Here is a 20,512-nt window from a genome sequence, read left to right as displayed (position 1 = left end):
CAAACGATGCACTAAAGACAAATCTACAAAATAAGTTTTTCAGTACCTTGAATAAGAACTCAACTGAATATAAATCTTCACTTAGTTAAACTAGAGATATCTAAAGCTTGTTGATAAATATACACGTATAATGACAAGCCAATTAAAATAATATTTCCAATGATCACTGATGGTTTTACAACATTACAGTATTCAACAAAAATGTGTTTAGCTATTATTTTGAAATCACCAATTCTTGTTTTTTTGAAAGACACACAAATCAATAAAGTTCAAATGCAATTTAATTTGTTTGCAAGTGGTCTTACATTTAATGTTGAATATTTCTATCATCTGAGATGTATAGGAAACACGGTTCGATTAGTAAACCATACAATTGTTAACAAAAATATGGATAGAGTTGATATGATATATTAATTTGTAAATGTGACATTCCAAATCTCAGAAGCTTTTTTTTTCTTTCTTATTATTCAAAACGCGAAATAAAACCAGCCAATATAGGTATGCTACCCTGTCACGTCTTCCTCGTTAGTATAGTGGTCAGTATCCCCGCCTGTCACGCGGGATACCGGGGTTCGATTCCCCGACGGGGAGATCTTTTTCAAAGGCTGAAGTTATTCATTTGCTTTTTCTACTCTTATGTTATTTCGATTCCGCTCAAATTGTAAACCTCAACATAATTCTAGATATAACTGATTGGAAGTTGGTAGTTGAAACATGAATGAAATACACGAACTTTGCTGTATATTTGGAAACATGAAATTACATGAATAACATTTGAAAACTGAAACATAACAGATAAATACGTGCGCATATATAAAGACAAAACAATAAAGAAAAGCTGAATAATATTTTTTTTAATACAAAAGGTTGGAACAAACATATACTTAATATAGAAAATGAAAATAATAAAATGATGCAACATTTTATGCAACAGCACACGTGCGCAAGTTTTGCTGACAACGCCGACCATGTTGACCTCGCAGAACACTGGTAACCAACGAAGAGCATGACAGGTTCGGGAAAGATGGACCAACATCAGATATTTTACTGAAATTGATTCTTCTTCCAATTGGCACTGTAGTTGTTTGGTGAGCGTAAGAAGGATTTTTGCAAGCTGTGATATCTGACACGTGTCTAAAACGTTTCGCTTGCTGTCGATAGTCTTTGAAAAGGCATTCTGGTTGGCATTGCAAACGATCGTTTACATGTTCATTTTCTACGCTTCGAGCTCGTTTCCTTGTACTAGTCGTTGCAGATTTGTTAATGCAAGTGGGTTTACTGTTGGTTGATTGTCTCTTCATTCTACGTCTTGGTTTCGCTGTATGAAATCTTTCAATCTTTGGAGACACGTGAAGCGTTTCACAGAAACTCATGCTCAGGAGTCCGATTGCATTGCAGTTCTCAACAGCATTGGGTGACATTTTATTACTAAAGTCGTCTTGCGATAAATTGAACTCGCTTTAATAATTGTGTCAAACGAAGTATAAGCCAAGTAGTTGATTCCGTATTTATATAGGCAGCAAAGCTGATTTTGATAATTACAAACAAAAAAGGAGAACTGTCTAATGAAGCGCTGCTGAAATTTTCTGTTAACCTTATCAGTGTTGTTTTTTCAAATTCATTGACCACCCGCTTGCAGAACGGCCGTCCCTTTGATGTACTAATCACAATCTGTATTACCTCTTTAATCAGTTTATCAAGTATTTTTCGGTTTCAATCTAATCAAAGCAAACGATGCACTAAAGACAAATATACAAAATAAGTTTTTCAGTACCTTGAATAAGTACTCAACTGAATATAAATCTTCACTTAGTTAAACTAGAGATATCTAAAGCTTGTTGATAAATATACACGTATAATGACGAGCCAATTAAAATAATATTTCCAATTATCACTGATGGTTTTACAACTTTACAGTATTCAACAAAAATGTGTTTAGCTATTATTTTGAAATCACCAATTCTTGTTCTTTTTGAAAGACACACAAATCAATAAAGTTCAAATGCAATTTAATTTGTTTGCAAGTGGTCTTACGTTTAATGTTGAATATTTCTATCATCTGAGATGTATAGGAAACACGGTTCGATTAGTAAACCATACAATTGTTAACAAAAATATGGATAGAGTTGATATGATATATTAATTTGTAAATGTGACATTCCAAATCTCAGAAGCTTTTTTTTTCTTTCTTATTATTCAAAACGCGAAATAACACCAGCCAATATAGGTATGCTACCCTGTCACGTCTTCCTCGTTAGTATAGTGGTCAGTATCCCCGCCTGTCACGCGGGATACCGGGGTTCGATTCCCCGACGGGGAGATCTTTTTCAAAGGCTGAAGTTATTCATTTGCTTTTTCTACTCTTATGTTATTTCGATTCCGCTCAAATTGTAAACCTTAACATAATTCTAGATATAACTGATTGGAAGTTGGTAGTTGAAACATGAATGAAATACACGAACTTAGCTGTATATTTGGAACCATGAAATTACATGACTAACATTTGAAAACTGAAACATAACAGATAAATACGTGCGCATATATAAAGACAAAACAATAAAGAAAAGCTGAATAATATTTTTTTTAATACAAAAGGTTGGAACAAACATATACTTAATATAGAAAATGAAAATAATAAAATGATGCAACATTTTATGCAACAGCACACGTGCGCAAGTTTTGCTGACAACGCCGACCATGTTGACCTCGCAGAACACTGGTAACCAACGAAGAGCATGACAGGTTCGGGAAAGATGGACCAACATCAGATATTTTACTGAAATTGATTCTTCTTCCAATTGGCACTGTAGTTGTTTGGTGAGCGTAAGAAGGATTTTTGCAAGTAGTGATATCTGACACGTGTCTAAAACGTTTCGCTTGCTGTCGAAAGTCTTTGAAAAGACATTCTGGTTGGCATTGCAAACGATCGTTTACATGTTCATTTTCTTCGCTTCGAGCTCGTTTCCTTGTTGTACTAGTCGTTGCAGATTTGTTAATGCAAGTGGGTTTACTGTTGGTTGATTGTCTCTTCATTCTATGTCTTGGTTTCGCTGTATGAAATCTTTCAATCTTTGGAGACACGTGAAGCGTTTCACAGAGACTCATGCTCAGGAGTCCGATTGCATTGCAGTTCTCAACAGCATTGGGTGACATTTTATTACTAAAGTCGTCTTGCGATAAATTGAACTCGCTTTTATAATTGTGTCAAACGAAGTATAAGCCAAGTAGTTGATTCCATATTTATATAGGCAGCAAAGCTGATTTTGATAATTACAAACAAAAAAGGAGAACTGTCTAATGAAGCGCTGCTGAAATTTTCTGTTAACCTTATCAGTGTTGTTTTTTCAAATTCATTGACCACCCGCTTGCAGAACGGCCGTCCCTTTGATGTACTAATCACAATCTGTATTACCTCTTTAATCAGTTTATCAAGTATTTTTCGGTTTCAATCTAATCAAAGCAAACGATGCACTAAAGACAAATATACAAAATAAGTTTTTCAGTACCTTGAATAAGTACTCAACTGAATATAAATCTTCACTTAGTTAAACTAGAGATATCTAAAGCTTGTTGATAAATATACACGTATAATGACGAGCCAATTAAAATAATATTTCCAATTATCACTGATGGTTTTACAACTTTACAGTATTCAACAAAAATGTGTTTAGCTATTATTTTGAAATCACCAATTCTTCTTCTTTTTGAAAGACACACAAATCAATAAAGTTCAAATGCAATTTAATTTGTTTGCAAGTGGTCTTACGTTTAATGTTGAATATTTCTATCATCTGAGATGTATAGGAAACACGGTTCGATTAGTAAACCATACAATTGTTAACAAAAATATGGATAGAGTTGATATGATATATTAATTTGTAAATGTGACATTCCAAATCTCAGAAGCTTTTTTTTTCTTTCTTATTATTCAAAACGCGAAATAACACCAGCCAATATAGGTATGCTACCCTGTCACGTCTTCCTCGTTAGTATAGTGGTCAGTATCCCCGCCTGTCACGCGGGAGACCGGGGTTCGATTCCCCGACGGGGAGATCTTTTTCAAAGGCTGAAGTTATTCATTTGCTTTTTCTACTCTTATGTTATTTCGATTCCGCTCAAATTGTAAACCTTAACATAATTCTAGATATAACTGATTGGAAGTTGGTAGTTGAAACATGAATGAAATACACGAACTTTGCTGTATATTTGGAACCATGAAATTACATGAATAACATTTGAAAACTGAAACATAACAGATAAATACGTGCGAATATATAAAGACAAAACAATAAAGAAAAGCTGAATAATATTTTTTTTAATACAAAAGGTTGGAACAAACATATACTTAATATAGAAAATGAAAATAATAAAATGATGCAACATTTTATGCAACAGCACACGTGCGCAAGTTTTGCTGACAACGCCGACCATGTTGACCTCGCAGAACACTGGTAACCAACGAAGAGCATGACAGGTTCGGGAAAGATGGACCAACATCAGATATTTTACTGAAATTGATTCTTCTTCCAATTGGCACTGTAGTTGTTTGGTGAGCGTAAGAAGGATTTTTGCAAGCAGTGATATCTGACACGTGTCTAAAACGTTTCGCTTGCTGTCGATAGTCTTTGAAAAGGCATTCTGGTTGGCATTGCAAACGATCGTTTACATGTTCATTTTCTTCGCTTCGAGCTCGTTTCCTTGTTGTACTAGTCGTTGCAGATTTGTTAATGCAAGTGGGTTTACTGTTGGTTGATTGTCTCTTCATTCTACGTCTTGGTTTCGCTGTATGAAATCTTTTAATCTTTGGAGACACGTGAAGCGTTTCACAGAAACTCATGCTCAGGAGTCCGATTGCATTGCAGTTCTCAACAGCATTGGGTGACATTTTATTACTAAAGTCGTCTTGCGATAAATTGAACTCGCTTTTATAATTGTGTCAAACGAAGTATAAGCCAAGTAGTTGATTCCATATTTATATAGGCAGCAAAGCTGATTTTGATAATTACAAAGAAAAAAGGAGAACTGTCTAATGAAGCGCTGCTGAAATTTTCTGTTAACCTTATCAGTGTTGTTTTTTCAAATTCATTGACCACCCGCTTGCAGAACGGCTGTCCCTTTGATGTACTAATCACAATCTGTATTACCTCTTTAATCAGTTTATCAAGTATTTTTCGGTTTCAATCTCATCAAAGCAAACGATGCACTAAAGACAAATATACAAAATAAGTTTTTCAGTACCTTGAATAAGTACTCAACTGAATATAAATCTTCACTTAGTTAAACTAGAGATATCTAAAGCTTGTTGATAAATATACACGTATAATGACGAGCCAATTAAAATAATATATCAATTATCACTGATGGTTTTACAACTTTACAGTATTCAACAAAAATGTGTTTAGCTATTATTTTGAAATCACCAATTCTTGTTCTTTTTGAAAGACACACAAATCAATAAAGTTCAAATGCAATTTAATTTGTTTGCAAGTGGTCTTACGTTTAATGTTGAATATTTCTATCATCTGAGATGTATAGGAAACACGGTTCGATTAGTAAACCATACAATTGTTAACAAAAATATGGATAGAGTTGATATGATATATTAATTTGTAAATGTGACATTCCAAATCTCAGAAGCTTTTTTTTTCTTTTTTATTATTCAAAACGCGAAATAACACCAGCCAATATAGGTATGCTACCCTGTCACGTCTTCCTCGTTAGTATAGTGGTCAGTATCTCCGCCTGTCACGCGGGAAACCGGGGTTCGATTCCCCGACGGGGAGATCTTTTTCAAAGGCTGAAGTTATTCATTTGCTTTTTCTACTCTTATGTTATTTCGATTCCGCTCAAATTGTAAACCTTAACATAATTCTAGATATAACTGATTGGAAGTTGGTAGTTGAAACATGAATGAAATACACGAACTTTGCTGTATATTTGGAACCATGAAATTACATGAATAACATTTGAAAACTGAAACATAACAGATAAATACGTGCGCATATATAAAGACAAAACAATAAAGAAAAGCTGAATAATATTTTTTTTAATACAAAAGGTTGGAACAAACATATACTTAATATAGAAAATGAAAATAATAAAATGATGCAACATTTTATGCAACAGCACACGTGCGCAAGTTTTGCTGACAACGCCGACCATGTTGACCTCGCAGAACACTGGTAACCAACGAAGAGCATGACAGGTTCGGGAAAGATGGACCAACATCAGATATTTTACTGAAATTGATTCTTCTTCCAATTGGCACTGTAGTTGTTTGGTGAGCGTAAGAAGGATTTTTGCAAGCAGTGATATCTGACACGTGTCTAAAACGTTTCGCTTGCTGTCGATAGTCTTTGAAAAGGCATTCTGGTTGGCATTGCAAACGATCGTTTAAATGTTCATTTTCTTCGCTTCGAGCTCGCTTCCTCGTTGTACTAGTCGTTGCAGATTTGTTAATGCAAGTGGGTTTACTGTTGGTTGATAGTCTTTTCATTCTACGTCTTGGTTTCGCTGTATGAAATCTTTCAATCTTTGGAGACACGTGAAGCGTTTCACAGAAACTCATGCTCAGGAGTCCGATTGCATTGCAGTTTTCAACAGCATTGGGTGACATTTTATTACTAAAGTCGTCTTGCGATAAATTGAACTCGCTTTTATAATTGTGTCAAACGAAGTATAAGCCAAGTAGTTGATTCCGTATTTATATAGGCAGCAAAGCTGATTTTGATAATTACAAACAAAAAAGGAGAACTGTCTAATTAAGCGCTGCTGAAATTTTCTGTTAACCTTATCAGTGTTGTTTTTTCAAATTCATTGACCACCCGCTTGCAGAACGGCTGTCCCTTTGATGTACTAATCACAATCTGTATTACCTCTTTAATCAGTTAATCGCGAATTTTTCGGTTTCAATCTCATCAAAGCAAACAATGCACTAAAGACAAATCTACAAAATAAGTTTTTCAGTACCTTGAATAAGAACTCAACTGAATATAAATCTTCACTTAGTTAAACTAGAGATATCTAAAGCTTGTTGATAAATATACACGTATAATGACGAGCCAATTAAATAATATTTCCAATTATCACTGATGGTTTTACAACATTATAGTATTCAACAAAAATGTGTTTAGCTATTATTTTGAAATCACCAATTCTTGTTCTTTTTAAAAGACACACAAATCAATAAAGTTCAAATGCAATTTAATTTGTTTGCAAGTGGTCTTACGTTTAATGTTGAATATTTCTATCATCTGAGATGTATAGGAAACACGGTTCGATCAGTAAACCATACAATTGTTAACAAAAATATGGATAGAGTTGATATGATATATTACTTTGTAAATGTGACATTCCAAATCTCAGAAGCTTTTTTTTTCTTTCTTATTATTCAAAACGCGAAATAACACTCGCAAATATAGGTATGCTACCCTGTCACGTCTTCCTCGTTAATATAGTGGTCAGTATCCCCGCCTGTCACGCGGGATACCGGGGTTCGATTCCCCGACGGGGAGATCTTTTTCAAAGGCTGAAGTTATTCATTTGCTTTTTCTACTCTTATGTTATTTCGATTCCGCTCAAATTGTAAACCTTAACATAATTCTAGATATAACTGATTGGAAGTTGGTAGTTGAAACATGAATGAAATACACGAACTTTGCTGTATATTTGGAACCATGAAATTATATGAATAACATTTGAAAACTGAAACATAACAGAATAATACGTGCGCATATATAAAGACAAAACAATAAAGAAAAGCTGAATAACATTTTTTTTTGATACAAAAGATTGGGACAAACATATACTTAATATAGAAAATGAAAATAATAAAATGATGCAACATTTTATGCAACAGCACACGTGCGCAAGTTTTGCTGACAACGCCGACCATGTTGACCTCGCAGAACACTGGTAACCAACGAAGAGCATGACAGGTTCGGGAAAGATGGACCAACATCAGATATTTTACTGAAATTGATTCTTCTTCCAATTGGCACTGTAGTTGTTTGGTGAGCGTAAGAAGGATTTTTGCAAGCAGTGATATCTGACACGTGTCTAAAACGTTTCGCTTGCTGTCGATAGTCTTTGAAAAGGCATTCTGGTTGGCATTGCAAACGATCGTTTACATGTTCATTTTCTTCGCTTCGAGCTCGCTTCCTCGTTGCGGATTTGTTAATGCAAGTAGGTTTACTGTTGGTTGATAGTCTTTTCATTCTACGTCTTGGTTTCGCTGTATGAAATCTTTCAATCTTTGGAGACACGTGAAGCGTTTCACAGAAACTCATGCTCAGGAGTCCGATTGCATTGCAGTTCTCAACAGCATTGGGTGACATTTTATTACTAAAGTCGTCTTGCGATAAATTGAACTCGCTTTTATAATTGTGTCAAACGAAGTATAAGCCAAGTAGTTGATTCCGTATTTATATAGGCAGCAAAGCTGATTTTGATAATTACAAAGAAAAAAGGAGAACTGTCTAATTAAGCGCTGCTGAAATTTTCTGTTAACCTTATCAGTGTTGTTTTTTCAAATTCATTGACCACCCGCTTGCAGAACGGCTGTCCCTTTGATGTACTAATCACAATCTGTATTACCTCTTTAATCAGTTAATCGCGAATTTTTCGGTTTCAATCTCATCAAAGCAAACGATGCACTAAAGACAAATCTACAAAATAAGTTTTTCAGTACCTTGAATAAGAACTCAACTGAATATAAATCTTCACTTAGTTAAACTAGAGATATCTAAAGCTTGTTGATAAATATACACGTATAATGACAAGCCAATTAAAATAATATTTCCAATGATCACTGATGGTTTTACAACATTACAGTATTCAACAAAAATGTGTTTAGCTATTATTTTGAAATCACCAATTCTTGTTTTTTTGAAAGACACACAAATCAATAAAGTTCAAATGCAATTTAATTTGTTTGCAAGTGGTCTTACATTTAATGTTGAATATTTCTATCATCTGAGATGTATAGGAAACACGGTTCGATTAGTAAACCATACAATTGTTAACAAAAATATGGATAGAGTTGATATGATATATTAATTTGTAAATGTGACATTCCAAATCTCAGAAGCTTTTTTTTTCTTTCTTATTATTCAAAACGCGAAATAAAACCAGCCAATATAGGTATGCTACCCTGTCACGTCTTCCTCGTTAGTATAGTGGTCAGTATCCCCGCCTGTCACGCGGGATACCGGGGTTCGATTCCCCGACGGGGAGATCTTTTTCAAAGGCTGAAGTTATTCATTTGCTTTTTCTACTCTTATGTTATTTCGATTCCGCTCAAATTGTAAACCTCAACATAATTCTAGATATAACTGATTGGAAGTTGGTAGTTGAAACATGAATGAAATACACGAACTTTGCTGTATATTTGGAAACATGAAATTACATGAATAACATTTGAAAACTGAAACATAACAGATAAATACGTGCGCATATATAAAGACAAAACAATAAAGAAAAGCTGAATAATATTTTTTTTAATACAAAAGGTTGGAACAAACATATACTTAATATAGAAAATGAAAATAATAAAATGATGCAACATTTTATGCAACAGCACACGTGCGCAAGTTTTGCTGACAACGCCGACCATGTTGACCTCGCAGAACACTGGTAACCAACGAAGAGCATGACAGGTTCGGGAAAGATGGACCAACATCAGATATTTTACTGAAATTGATTCTTCTTCCAATTGGCACTGTAGTTGTTTGGTGAGCGTAAGAAGGATTTTTGCAAGCTGTGATATCTGACACGTGTCTAAAACGTTTCGCTTGCTGTCGATAGTCTTTGAAAAGGCATTCTGGTTGGCATTGCAAACGATCGTTTACATGTTCATTTTCTACGCTTCGAGCTCGTTTCCTTGTACTAGTCGTTGCAGATTTGTTAATGCAAGTGGGTTTACTGTTGGTTGATTGTCTCTTCATTCTACGTCTTGGTTTCGCTGTATGAAATCTTTCAATCTTTGGAGACACGTGAAGCGTTTCACAGAAACTCATGCTCAGGAGTCCGATTGCATTGCAGTTCTCAACAGCATTGGGTGACATTTTATTACTAAAGTCGTCTTGCGATAAATTGAACTCGCTTTAATAATTGTGTCAAACGAAGTATAAGCCAAGTAGTTGATTCCGTATTTATATAGGCAGCAAAGCTGATTTTGATAATTACAAACAAAAAAGGAGAACTGTCTAATGAAGCGCTGCTGAAATTTTCTGTTAACCTTATCAGTGTTGTTTTTTCAAATTCATTGACCACCCGCTTGCAGAACGGCCGTCCCTTTGATGTACTAATCACAATCTGTATTACCTCTTTAATCAGTTTATCAAGTATTTTTCGGTTTCAATCTAATCAAAGCAAACGATGCACTAAAGACAAATATACAAAATAAGTTTTTCAGTACCTTGAATAAGTACTCAACTGAATATAAATCTTCACTTAGTTAAACTAGAGATATCTAAAGCTTGTTGATAAATATACACGTATAATGACGAGCCAATTAAAATAATATTTCCAATTATCACTGATGGTTTTACAACTTTACAGTATTCAACAAAAATGTGTTTAGCTATTATTTTGAAATCACCAATTCTTGTTCTTTTCGAAAGACACACAAATCAATAAAGTTCAAATGCAATTTAATTTGTTTGCAAGTGGTCTTACGTTTAATGTTGAATATTTCTATCATCTGAGATGTATAGGAAACACGGTTCGATTAGTAAACCATACAATTGTTAACAAAAATATGGATAGAGTTGATATGATATATTAATTTGTAAATGTGACATTCCAAATCTCAGAAGCTTTTTTTTTCTTTCTTATTATTCAAAACGCGAAATAACACCAGCCAATATAGGTATGCTACCCTGTCACGTCTTCCTCGTTAGTATAGTGGTCAGTATCCCCGCCTGTCACGCGGGATACCGGGGTTCGATTCCCCGACGGGGAGATCTTTTTCAAAGGCTGAAGTTATTCATTTGCTTTTTCTACTCTTATGTTATTTCGATTCCGCTCAAATTGTAAACCTTAACATAATTCTAGATATAACTGATTGGAAGTTGGTAGTTGAAACATGAATGAAATACACGAACTTAGCTGTATATTTGGAACCATGAAATTACATGACTAACATTTGAAAACTGAAACATAACAGATAAATACGTGCGCATATATAAAGACAAAACAATAAAGAAAAGCTGAATAATATTTTTTTTAATACAAAAGGTTGGAACAAACATATACTTAATATAGAAAATGAAAATAATAAAATGATGCAACATTTTATGCAACAGCACACGTGCGCAAGTTTTGCTGACAACGCCGACCATGTTGACCTCGCAGAACACTGGTAACCAACGAAGAGCATGACAGGTTCGGGAAAGATGGACCAACATCAGATATTTTACTGAAATTGATTCTTCTTCCAATTGGCACTGTAGTTGTTTGGTGAGCGTAAGAAGGATTTTTGCAAGTAGTGATATCTGACACGTGTCTAAAACGTTTCGCTTGCTGTCGAAAGTCTTTGAAAAGACATTCTGGTTGGCATTGCAAACGATCGTTTACATGTTCATTTTCTTCGCTTCGAGCTCGTTTCCTTGTTGTACTAGTCGTTGCAGATTTGTTAATGCAAGTGGGTTTACTGTTGGTTGATTGTCTCTTCATTCTATGTCTTGGTTTCGCTGTATGAAATCTTTCAATCTTTGGAGACACGTGAAGCGTTTCACAGAGACTCATGCTCAGGAGTCCGATTGCATTGCAGTTCTCAACAGCATTGGGTGACATTTTATTACTAAAGTCGTCTTGCGATAAATTGAACTCGCTTTTATAATTGTGTCAAACGAAGTATAAGCCAAGTAGTTGATTCCATATTTATATAGGCAGCAAAGCTGATTTTGATAATTACAAACAAAAAAGGAGAACTGTCTAATGAAGCGCTGCTGAAATTTTCTGTTAACCTTATCAGTGTTGTTTTTTCAAATTCATTGACCACCCGCTTGCAGAACGGCCGTCCCTTTGATGTACTAATCACAATCTGTATTACCTCTTTAATCAGTTTATCAAGTATTTTTCGGTTTCAATCTAATCAAAGCAAACGATGCACTAAAGACAAATATACAAAATAAGTTTTTCAGTACCTTGAATAAGTACTCAACTGAATATAAATCTTCACTTAGTTAAACTAGAGATATCTAAAGCTTGTTGATAAATATACACGTATAATGACGAGCCAATTAAAATAATATTTCCAATTATCACTGATGGTTTTACAACTTTACAGTATTCAACAAAAATGTGTTTAGCTATTATTTTGAAATCACCAATTCTTCTTCTTTTTGAAAGACACACAAATCAATAAAGTTCAAATGCAATTTAATTTGTTTGCAAGTGGTCTTACGTTTAATGTTGAATATTTCTATCATCTGAGATGTATAGGAAACACGGTTCGATTAGTAAACCATACAATTGTTAACAAAAATATGGATAGAGTTGATATGATATATTAATTTGTAAATGTGACATTCCAAATCTCAGAAGCTTTTTTTTTCTTTCTTATTATTCAAAACGCGAAATAACACCAGCCAATATAGGTATGCTACCCTGTCACGTCTTCCTCGTTAGTATAGTGGTCAGTATCCCCGCCTGTCACGCGGGAGACCGGGGTTCGATTCCCCGACGGGGAGATCTTTTTCAAAGGCTGAAGTTATTCATTTGCTTTTTCTACTCTTATGTTATTTCGATTCCGCTCAAATTGTAAACCTTAACATAATTCTAGATATAACTGATTGGAAGTTGGTAGTTGAAACATGAATGAAATACACGAACTTTGCTGTATATTTGGAACCATGAAATTACATGAATAACATTTGAAAACTGAAACATAACAGATAAATACGTGCGAATATATAAAGACAAAACAATAAAGAAAAGCTGAATAATATTTTTTTTAATACAAAAGGTTGGAACAAACATATACTTAATATAGAAAATGAAAATAATAAAATGATGCAACATTTTATGCAACAGCACACGTGCGCAAGTTTTGCTGACAACGCCGACCATGTTGACCTCGCAGAACACTGGTAACCAACGAAGAGCATGACAGGTTCGGGAAAGATGGACCAACATCAGATATTTTACTGAAATTGATTCTTCTTCCAATTGGCACTGTAGTTGTTTGGTGAGCGTAAGAAGGATTTTTGCAAGCAGTGATATCTGACACGTGTCTAAAACGTTTCGCTTGCTGTCGATAGTCTTTGAAAAGGCATTCTGGTTGGCATTGCAAACGATCGTTTACATGTTCATTTTCTTCGCTTCGAGCTCGTTTCCTTGTTGTACTAGTCGTTGCAGATTTGTTAATGCAAGTGGGTTTACTGTTGGTTGATTGTCTCTTCATTCTACGTCTTGGTTTCGCTGTATGAAATCTTTTAATCTTTGGAGACACGTGAAGCGTTTCACAGAAACTCATGCTCAGGAGTCCGATTGCATTGCAGTTCTCAACAGCATTGGGTGACATTTTATTACTAAAGTCGTCTTGCGATAAATTGAACTCGCTTTTATAATTGTGTCAAACGAAGTATAAGCCAAGTAGTTGATTCCATATTTATATAGGCAGCAAAGCTGATTTTGATAATTACAAAGAAAAAAGGAGAACTGTCTAATGAAGCGCTGCTGAAATTTTCTGTTAACCTTATCAGTGTTGTTTTTTCAAATTCATTGACCACCCGCTTGCAGAACGGCTGTCCCTTTGATGTACTAATCACAATCTGTATTACCTCTTTAATCAGTTTATCAAGTATTTTTCGGTTTCAATCTCATCAAAGCAAACGATGCACTAAAGACAAATATACAAAATAAGTTTTTCAGTACCTTGAATAAGTACTCAACTGAATATAAATCTTCACTTAGTTAAACTAGAGATATCTAAAGCTTGTTGATAAATATACACGTATAATGACGAGCCAATTAAAATAATATATCAATTATCACTGATGGTTTTACAACTTTACAGTATTCAACAAAAATGTGTTTAGCTATTATTTTGAAATCACCAATTCTTGTTCTTTTTGAAAGACACACAAATCAATAAAGTTCAAATGCAATTTAATTTGTTTGCAAGTGGTCTTACGTTTAATGTTGAATATTTCTATCATCTGAGATGTATAGGAAACACGGTTCGATTAGTAAACCATACAATTGTTAACAAAAATATGGATAGAGTTGATATGATATATTAATTTGTAAATGTGACATTCCAAATCTCAGAAGCTTTTTTTTTCTTTTTTATTATTCAAAACGCGAAATAACACCAGCCAATATAGGTATGCTACCCTGTCACGTCTTCCTCGTTAGTATAGTGGTCAGTATCTCCGCCTGTCACGCGGGAAACCGGGGTTCGATTCCCCGACGGGGAGATCTTTTTCAAAGGCTGAAGTTATTCATTTGCTTTTTCTACTCTTATGTTATTTCGATTCCGCTCAAATTGTAAACCTTAACATAATTCTAGATATAACTGATTGGAAGTTGGTAGTTGAAACATGAATGAAATACACGAACTTTGCTGTATATTTGGAACCATGAAATTACATGAATAACATTTGAAAACTGAAACATAACAGATAAATACGTGCGCATATATAAAGACAAAACAATAAAGAAAAGCTGAATAATATTTTTTTTAATACAAAAGGTTGGAACAAACATATACTTAATATAGAAAATGAAAATAATAAAATGATGCAACATTTTATGCAACAGCACACGTGCGCAAGTTTTGCTGACAACGCCGACCATGTTGACCTCGCAGAACACTGGTAACCAACGAAGAGCATGACAGGTTCGGGAAAGATGGACCAACATCAGATATTTTACTGAAATTGATTCTTCTTCCAATTGGCACTGTAGTTGTTTGGTGAGCGTAAGAAGGATTTTTGCAAGCAGTGATATCTGACACGTGTCTAAAACGTTTCGCTTGCTGTCGATAGTCTTTGAAAAGGCATTCTGGTTGGCATTGCAAACGATCGTTTAAATGTTCATTTTCTTCGCTTCGAGCTCGCTTCCTCGTTGTACTAGTCGTTGCAGATTTGTTAATGCAAGTGGGTTTACTGTTGGTTGATAGTCTTTTCATTCTACGTCTTGGTTTCGCTGTATGAAATCTTTCAATCTTTGGAGACACGTGAAGCGTTTCACAGAAACTCATGCTCAGGAGTCCGATTGCATTGCAGTTTTCAACAGCATTGGGTGACATTTTATTACTAAAGTCGTCTTGCGATAAATTGAACTCGCTTTTATAATTGTGTCAAACGAAGTATAAGCCAAGTAGTTGATTCCGTATTTATATAGGCAGCAAAGCTGATTTTGATAATTACAAACAAAAAAGGAGAACTGTCTAATTAAGCGCTGCTGAAATTTTCTGTTAACCTTATCAGTGTTGTTTTTTCAAATTCATTGACCACCCGCTTGCAGAACGGCTGTCCCTTTGATGTACTAATCACAATCTGTATTACCTCTTTAATCAGTTAATCGCGAATTTTTCGGTTTCAATCTCATCAAAGCAAACAATGCACTAAAGACAAATCTACAAAATAAGTTTTTCAGTACCTTGAATAAGAACTCAACTGAATATAAATCTTCACTTAGTTAAACTAGAGATATCTAAAGCTTGTTGATAAATATACACGTATAATGACAAGCCAATTAAAATAATATTTCCAATGATCACTGATGGTTTTACAACATTACAGTATTCAACAAAAATGTGTTTAGCTATTATTTTGAAATCACCAATTCTTGTTTTTTTGAAAGACACACAAATCAATAAAGTTCAAATGCAATTTAATTTGTTTGCAAGTGGTCTTACATTTAATGTTGAATATTTCTATCATCTGAGATGTATAGGAAACACGGTTCGATTAGTAAACCATACAATTGTTAACAAAAATATGGATAGAGTTGATATGATATATTAATTTGTAAATGTGACATTCCAAATCTCAGAAGCTTTTTTTTTCTTTCTTATTATTCAAAACGCGAAATAAAACCAGCCAATATAGGTATGCTACCCTGTCACGTCTTCCTCGTTAGTATAGTGGTCAGTATCCCCGCCTGTCACGCGGGATACCGGGGTTCGATTCCCCGACGGGGAGATCTTTTTCAAAGGCTGAAGTTATTCATTTGCTTTTTCTACTCTTATGTTATTTCGATTCCGCTCAAATTGTAAACCTCAACATAATTCTAGATATAACTGATTGGAAGTTGGTAGTTGAAACATGAATGAAATACACGAACTTTGCTGTATATTTGGAAACATGAAATTACATGAATAACATTTGAAAACTGAAACATAACACATAAATACGTGCGCATATATAAAGACAAAACAATAAAGAAAAGCTGAATAATATTTTTTTTAATACAAAAGGTTGGAACAAACATATACTTAATATAGAAAATGAAAATAATAAAATGATGCAACATTTTATGCAACAGCACACGTGCGCAAGTTTTGCTGACAACGCCGACCATGTTGACCTCGCAGAACACTGGTAACCAACGAAGAGCATGACAGGTTCGGGAAAGATGGACCAACATCAGATATTTTACTGAAATTGATTCTTCTTCCAATTGGCACTGTAGTTGTTTGGTGAGCGTAAGAAGGATTTTTGCAAGCAGTGATATCTGACACGTGTCTAAAACGTTTCGCTTGCTGTCGATAGTCTTTGAAAAGGCATTCTGGTTGGCATTGCAAACGATCGTTTACATGTTCATTTTCTTCGCTTCGAGCTCGTTTCCTTGTTGTACTAGTCGTTGCAGATTTGTTAATGCAAGTGGGTTTACTGTTGGTTGATTGTCTCTTCATTCTACGTCTTGGTTTCGCTGTATGAAATCTTTCAATCTTTGGAGACACGTGAAGCGTTTCACAGAAACTCATGCTCAGGAGTCCGATTGCATTGCAGTTCTCAACAGCATTGGGTGACATTTTATTACTAAAGTCGTCTTGCGATAAATTGAACTCGCTTTAATAATTGTGTCAAACGAAGTATAAGCCAAGTAGTTGATTCCGTATTTATATAGGCAGCAAAGCTGATTTTGATAATTACAAACAAAAAAGGAGAACTGTCTAATGAAGCGCTGCTGAAATTTTCTGTTAACCTTATCAGTGTTGTTTTTTCAAATTCATTGACCACCCGCTTGCAGAACGGCCGTCCCTTTGATGTACTAATCACAATCTGTATTACCTCTTTAATCAGTTTATCAAGTATTTTTCGGTTTCAATCTAATCAAAGCAAACGATGCACTAAAGACAAATATACAAAATAAGTTTTTCAGTACCTTGAATAAGTACTCAACTGAATATAAATCTTCACTTAGTTAAACTAGAGATATCTAAAGCTTGTTGATAAATATACACGTATAATGACGAGCCAATTAAAATAATATTTCCAATTATCACTGATGGTATTACAACTTTACAGTATTCAACAAAAATGTGTTTAGCTATTATTTTGAAATCACCAACTCTTGTTCTTTTTGAAAGACACACAAATCAATAAAGTTCAAATGCAATTTAATTTGTTTGCAAGTGGTCTTACGTTTAATGTTGAATATTTCTATCATCTGAGATGTATAGGAAACACGGTTCGATTAGTAAACCATACAATTGTTAACAAAAATATGGATAGAGTTGATATGATATATTAATTTGTAAATGTGACATTCCAAATCTCAGAAGCTTTTTTTTTCTTTCTTATTATTCAAAACGCGAAATAACACCAGCCAATATAGGTATGCTACCCTGTCACGTCTTCCTCGTTAGTATAGTGGTCAGTATCCCCGCCTGTCACGCGGGATACCGGGGTTCGATTCCCCGACGGGGAGATCTTTTTCAAAGGCTGAAGTTATTCATTTGCTTTTTCTACTCTTATGTTATTTCGATTCCGCTCAAATTGTAAACCTTAACATAATTCTAGATATAACTGATTGGAAGTTGGTAGTTGAAACATGAATGAAATACACGAACTTAGCTGTATATTTGGAACCATGAAATTACATGACTAACATTTGAAAACTGAAACATAACAGATAAATACGTGCGCATATATAAAGACAAAACAATAAAGAAAAGCTGAATAATATTTTTTTTAATACAAAAGGTTGGAACAAACATATACTTAATATAGAAAATAAAAATAATAAAATGATGCAACATTTTATGCAACAGCACACGTGCGCAAGTTTTGCTGACAACGCCGACCATGTTGACCTCGCAGAACACTGGTAACCAACGAAGAGCATGACAGGTTCGGGAAAGATGGACCAACATCAGATATTTTACTGAAATTGATTCTTCTTCCAATTGGCACTGTAGTTGTTTGGTGAGCGTAAGAAGGATTTTTGCAAGTAGTGATATCTGACACGTGTCTAAAACGTTTCGCTTGCTGTCGAAAGTCTTTGAAAAGGCATTCTGGTTGGCATTGCAAACGATCGTTTACATGTTCATTTTCTTCGCTTCGAGCTCGTTTCCTTGTTGTACAGTCGTTGCAGATTTGTTAATGCAAGTGGGTTTACTGTTGGTTGATTGTCTCTTCATTCTATGTCTTGGTTTCGCTGTATGAAATCTTTCAATCTTTGGAGACACGTGAAGCGTTTCACAGAGACTCATGCTCAGGAGTCCGATTGCATTGCAGTTCTCAACAGCATTGGGTGACATTTTATTACTAAAGTCGTCTTGCGATAAATTGAACTCGCTTTTATAATTGTGTCAAACGAAGTATAAGCCAAGTAGTTGATTCCATATTTATATAGGCAGCAAAGCTGATTTTGATAATTACAAAGAAAAAAGGAGAACTGTCTAATGAAGCGCTGCTGAAATTTTCTGTTAACCTTATCAGTGTTGTTTTTTCAAATTCATTGACCACCCGCTTGCAGAACGGCCGTCCCTTTGATGTACTAATCACAATCTGTATTACCTCTTTAATCAGTTTATCAAGTATTTTTCGGTTTCAATCTCATCAAAGCAAACGATGCACTAAAGACAAATATACAAAATAAGTTTTTCAGTACCTTGAATAAGTACTCAACTGAATATAAATCTTCACTTAGTTAAACTAGAGATATCTAAAGCTTGTTGATAAATATACACGTATAATGACGAGCCAATTAAAATAATATATCAATTATCACTGATGGTTTTACAACTTTACAGTATTCAACAAAAATGTGTTTAGCTATTATTTTGAAATCACCAATTCTTGTTCTTTTTGAAAGACACACAAATCAATAAAGTTCAAATGCAATTTAATTTGTTTGCAAGTGGTCTTACGTTTAATGTTGAATATTTCTATCATCTGAGATGTATAGGAAACACGGTTCGATTAGTAAACCATACAATTGTTAACAAAAATATGGATAGAGTTGATATGATATATTAATTTGTAAATGTGACATTCCAAATCTCAGAAGCTTTTTTTTTCTTTTTTATTATTCAAAACGCGAAATAACACCAGCCAATATAGGTATGCTACCCTGTCACGTCTTCCTCGTTAGTATAGTGGTCAGTATCTCCGCCTGTCACGCGGGAAACCGGGGTTCGATTCCCCGACGGGGAGATCTTTTTCAAAGGCTGAAGTTATTCATTTGCTTTTTCTACTCTTATGTTATTTCGATTCCGCTCAAATTGTAAACCTTAACATAATTCTAGATATAACTGATTGGAAGTTGGTAGTTGAAACATGAATGAAATACACGAACTTTGCTGTATATTTGGAACCATGAAATTACATGAATAACATTTGAAAACTGAAACATAACAGATAAATACGTGCGCATATATAAAGACAAAACAATAAAGAAAAGCTGAATAATATTTTTTTTAATACAAAAGGTTGGAACAAACATATACTTAATATAGAAAATGAAAATAATAAAATGATGCAACATTTTATGCAACAGCACACGTGCGCAAGTTTTGCTGACAACGCCGACCATGTTGACCTCGCAGAACACTGGTAACCAACGAAGAGCATGACAGGTTCGGGAAAGATGGACCAACATCAGATATTTTACTGAAATTGATTCTTCTTCCAATTGGCACTGTAGTTGTTTGGTGAGCGTAAGAAGGATTTTTGCAAGCAGTGATATCTGACACGTGTCTAAAACGTTTCGCTTGCTGTCGATAGTCTTTGAAAAGGCATTCTGGTTGGCATTGCAAACGATCGTTTAAATGTTCATTTTCTTCGCTTCGAGCTCGCTTCCTCGTTGTACTAGTCGTTGCAGATTTGTTAATGCAAGTGGGTTTACTGTTGGTTGATAGTCTTTTCATTCTAGGTCTTGGTTTTGCTGTATGAAATCTTTGGAGACACGTGAAGCGTTTCACAGAGACTCATGCTCAGGAGTCCGATTGCATTGCAGTTCTCAACAGCATTGGGTGACATTTTATTACTAAAGTCGTCTTGCGATAAATTGAACTCGCTTTTATAATTGTGTCAAACGAAGTAGGCTA

General features: G+C 34.5%; 11 non-coding genes across 11 annotated transcripts; all 11 read left to right on the top strand.

The window, feature by feature from the left end:
• The first annotated feature begins 519 nt into the window (after nt 1–519).
• Trnad-guc (transfer RNA aspartic acid (anticodon GUC)) lies at nt 520–591 on the top strand. Its single transcript has one exon. It is a non-coding gene; the product is annotated as a tRNA-Asp (tRNA).
• Nucleotides 592–2,248: 1,657 nt separating this feature from the next.
• On the top strand, nt 2,249–2,320 carry Trnad-guc (transfer RNA aspartic acid (anticodon GUC)). The gene has a single exon. It is a non-coding gene; the product is annotated as a tRNA-Asp (tRNA).
• Nucleotides 2,321–3,980: 1,660 nt separating this feature from the next.
• On the top strand, nt 3,981–4,052 carry Trnad-guc (transfer RNA aspartic acid (anticodon GUC)). The gene has a single exon. It is a non-coding gene; the product is annotated as a tRNA-Asp (tRNA).
• A 1,659-nt stretch (nt 4,053–5,711) lies between these two features.
• Nucleotides 5,712–5,783, top strand: Trnad-guc (transfer RNA aspartic acid (anticodon GUC)). Its single transcript has one exon. It is a non-coding gene; the product is annotated as a tRNA-Asp (tRNA).
• A 3,379-nt stretch (nt 5,784–9,162) lies between these two features.
• Trnad-guc (transfer RNA aspartic acid (anticodon GUC)) lies at nt 9,163–9,234 on the top strand. Its single transcript has one exon. It is a non-coding gene; the product is annotated as a tRNA-Asp (tRNA).
• Nucleotides 9,235–10,891: 1,657 nt separating this feature from the next.
• On the top strand, nt 10,892–10,963 carry Trnad-guc (transfer RNA aspartic acid (anticodon GUC)). Its single transcript has one exon. It is a non-coding gene; the product is annotated as a tRNA-Asp (tRNA).
• A 1,660-nt stretch (nt 10,964–12,623) lies between these two features.
• On the top strand, nt 12,624–12,695 carry Trnad-guc (transfer RNA aspartic acid (anticodon GUC)). The gene has a single exon. It is a non-coding gene; the product is annotated as a tRNA-Asp (tRNA).
• Nucleotides 12,696–14,354: 1,659 nt separating this feature from the next.
• On the top strand, nt 14,355–14,426 carry Trnad-guc (transfer RNA aspartic acid (anticodon GUC)). Its single transcript has one exon. It is a non-coding gene; the product is annotated as a tRNA-Asp (tRNA).
• A 1,659-nt stretch (nt 14,427–16,085) lies between these two features.
• Trnad-guc (transfer RNA aspartic acid (anticodon GUC)) lies at nt 16,086–16,157 on the top strand. The gene has a single exon. It is a non-coding gene; the product is annotated as a tRNA-Asp (tRNA).
• Nucleotides 16,158–17,817: 1,660 nt separating this feature from the next.
• Nucleotides 17,818–17,889, top strand: Trnad-guc (transfer RNA aspartic acid (anticodon GUC)). The gene has a single exon. It is a non-coding gene; the product is annotated as a tRNA-Asp (tRNA).
• Nucleotides 17,890–19,547: 1,658 nt separating this feature from the next.
• Nucleotides 19,548–19,619, top strand: Trnad-guc (transfer RNA aspartic acid (anticodon GUC)). The gene has a single exon. It is a non-coding gene; the product is annotated as a tRNA-Asp (tRNA).
• The last annotated feature ends 893 nt before the right edge of the window (nt 19,620–20,512 follow it).

The sequence above is a fragment of the Ascidiella aspersa genome, chromosome 3, assembly GCF_963924565.1.
Source record: "Ascidiella aspersa chromosome 3, kaAscAspe10.2, whole genome shotgun sequence".
NCBI classification, from domain to species: Eukaryota; Metazoa; Chordata; class Ascidiacea; order Phlebobranchia; family Ascidiidae; genus Ascidiella; species Ascidiella aspersa.
This window is presented reverse-complemented; position numbering and strand designations above follow the sequence as displayed.